The sequence below is a fragment of the Mirounga leonina genome, unplaced genomic scaffold (assembly GCF_011800145.1).
Source record: "Mirounga leonina isolate KUSES-001 unplaced genomic scaffold, KU_Mleo_1.0 Mir_53, whole genome shotgun sequence".
In the NCBI taxonomy this organism is placed as follows: domain Eukaryota; kingdom Metazoa; phylum Chordata; class Mammalia; order Carnivora; family Phocidae; genus Mirounga; species Mirounga leonina.
In genome coordinates this window covers 85,255,925-85,259,109 of record NW_023270807.1, presented here as the reverse complement: position 1 = coordinate 85,259,109, position 3,185 = coordinate 85,255,925, and the positions used below count along the sequence as shown (strand labels likewise).

The 3,185-nt window shown below is 44.4% G+C and overlaps 1 pseudogene; it reads right to left on the bottom strand.

Moving 5' to 3' along the window:
- Positions 1–2,374, bottom strand: LOC118001371 (annotated as a pseudogene).
- Between the last annotated feature and the right edge of the window lie 811 nt (positions 2,375–3,185).

The window sequence follows — 3,185 nt, the reverse complement described above, 5'->3', positions numbered from 1 at the left end:
CTAATACCTTTTCTTTGTACACTTTCGGAACTTTGGTCTATATTCATTTCCTCGATTGCTTTCTGTTCTATCACTATTACCGATTTGCTTTTGCCTCTTTTGTTTACTTGTCTGATAAAAATCAGAGTCACTTGTTTGTTGGTGAGTCCACTCTTAAGAGCTGGGTCCAATCTCTGGATCTGGAATAAGACGGGGATGGGCTAGGGGAGTCTGTTAGGAAGCGGCACCGTCATTGGACAGTAAGGTAGCTTCAGCACTGGATTATGCATGCCACTGCAAAGTTTCTGGAAGAAAACATATTCTTGAGGTAAAGCAGTTTATTAATTGGAAAAAAACTGCATGGGACAGTTAAAGTCTGCCCACAACTTTCATTCCTGTAGCTAGTGAATTTATCTTAACACAGCTTTCAAGACTGTGGTTAGTTGATTCAGAAGAGCGTTAACTCCCAAATGGATATTGCATATTAATTGATCTTCCATATAAATGAATTCCATTTAGCAGAGCTATGGCCTCAGACCGGGGTTCTGCATGTTCAAGGCAGACAAACCCAAAACCTTAGCGTTTCTTCTCTGTCTTGGCATATAGTCACTTTAGTTACCGGTGCAGCCCATAAGAAATGGAAGAAACATCTTGTAAAGAGTTTCTCCCCACACTGGGGTCTCTAAATTCTCCACACTGTCCTATCTTCTCTTCCAGAGCAGGGAACAAGAAGATACAGGAGGCACAGTGACCCTGCCCCACATCCCCGATTTACTGTGCCATCCTGGAGTGGGCCAGGCTGTGGATAGTTTTGGTTTTTTTTGTTTTTTTTAAGAAACTGCCAAGCTGTTTTCCAGAGTGGCTGTACCATTTTCCATTCCCAATGGCAATGTATGAGTGATCCAGTTTGTTGGTAAGTTTTTTTTTGTATGAGTGTGAGGTTTAAAAAAATAGAATAATGCAAGAAATAAGGATAGAGGGCTATTGATCAGAGGGAGAATCTATGGTAGTGTTGGAAGGAAAACCATCCAGATTACCTAGTAGAAATGGACTTGAACAATTTCAGGAGAAACCATTCTGGTTAGGTTGACATAGAAGAGATGAAATAAGAAAAACTTTGTGGAAACAGACAGAAAAATGAGAAAATAGAGAATGTGGATTAATTGATGTGCTTTTAACCAGTTAGTAGTTAGGAACAGGTGGGCCTCTGACCAGCAAGAGTTAAAGATGTGGTTCAGAGATGCACTGGGCATTGCCTTCATAATGGGGACCCTGTCATGTGGGCCTGAGGCAATAATAATAATGCAAAAATGACTTAGCACACATTATCACCATTGTGCAGATGAGGAAAACCAGCACATAACCTGCTCACAGTCACACAGCTAGAAAGTGGTTCGAACCCAGGCATTCTGGCTTCAGGGTGTATGTCCTTAACCATAACCTGAAACCATCATGACTCATAACTGTAGTGAGAAAAACTCATGTCACCCAAGTTAACGGTAATTAGATGCGGGACCATACAGAATTTAGTTATCTCCACCTTGAGGAAAGTTCTAGGGTAGATCTGTGTAACAATAAAAGAACAGTGTGCTCAAGAGAATATGACATGAATTGAAGAGTCAATTTAGGCCTTGAGAAATAGAAAATGCCCAGCTTCTATTGCTCTCTTACTTCTGGCCATTTGGTCATCATTCAGTAGGAATCATGCAATCCCACCCCGCCAGTGTCAACCTGGTCTCTATGACTGCTTGAAAGAAAACCCCAGAAATCAGACTTGTCAGGCGAGGATAAAACAAAGACTCCCTTTGCTGGTGCTGGACTAAGGTGGCAGAAACCTCTGGCCAGCTGGGGCTCACCTGGAAAGTAAAACAAAACTGGAAGGTGGGGGTGATTGGAGGAGCCTCAGGCTTTGAGAAAAAAACAAGCAGATGGGATCCCAGGGGCTTGGAGGGCTTCATTTAGACAGAACCTGTAAGTAGTTATCTTAGGCCTCAGACATGTTTTCTATGTCCTTGCTCACTGAAATGAACAAGGTGAATTATGGCAAATTCTTGCGGCACCTTCATATTGCTCAACAAAACAAGAAATGCACCATAGCTTGACACTTTTCTATTTTTATTGGTCTTTTTCCTCTGTAAGTTTCTGAGATTTCAGTTTCATTTTTGTACCATTTCCTTCCAAAAACATGTTTCTTCAACAGCTTCATAAATGAAACAAGTGATTTTGATCCATTTCTCTTGGTGGCAGTTATCCTGACTTTGAATCTGGCTGTGTTGGTCAGTTCAGACTGCTGTAAGAGGATGCCGTGGACTGGGTGGCTTATAAGCAACAGAAATTCATTCCTCACAGTTCGGTTGGCAGGGAAGCCCAAGAACCAGGCCCCTGCAGGTTCCATGTCTGGTGAGGACCTGCTCCCTGGCTGCAAACTGCCAAGTTCTCAATGGGTCCTCACAGGGTCGAAGGGGCAGGGAAGCTCCCTGGGGTCTTTTATAAGAGCAGGCATCCCACTGGTGAGGACCTCGCCCTCATGACTTAACCTCCTCCCAAAGGCTCCACCTCCAAATATCATCACACTGGAAACCAGGATTCAACCTATGATGTGGGGGTGGGGTGGGGTGGGGTTTGCGGTGAAGGACACAGACTTTCAGTCTATAGCACCAACCAAGAGAATTTTTTAAAGTTCCTGTTGGTGAATGCAATGGACTTTTGGCAGAGTTGGATCAGAATGCAAGTTAACACTCTGGGGGCACCTGGGTGGCTCAGTCGTTAAGCGTCTGCCTTCGGCTCAGGTCATGATCCCAGGATCCTGGGATGGAGTCCCACATTGGGCTCCTTGCTCAGCGGGGAGCCTGCTTCTCCCTCTGCCTGCCCCTCCCTCTGCTTGTGCTCTCTCACTCTCTTTCTCTCAAATAAATAAATAAAATCTTTTTTAAAAAAAGAAAGTTAACAATCTGCAAATAAAATCAACAAGAGAGCCCGTTACTGCTTTTCTTTTGAGGAAGTGGGGGCCCTCAGTATGGGAGCATGCTACCTGCTCTCTGCAGCGCAGCATCCCACGGTCCTAAACTTCTGAGGGCAGAAAGCAGCGGGGCAGGTTGAACCACATGAAGTCGCCCTTGCTGTAGGTCAAAAACAGTTAGCTAGTGGCAACTTCCTGTGGCATAGCTCTGTCCATCCAGCAGGCATTCAAGGACCCCTGGACTATC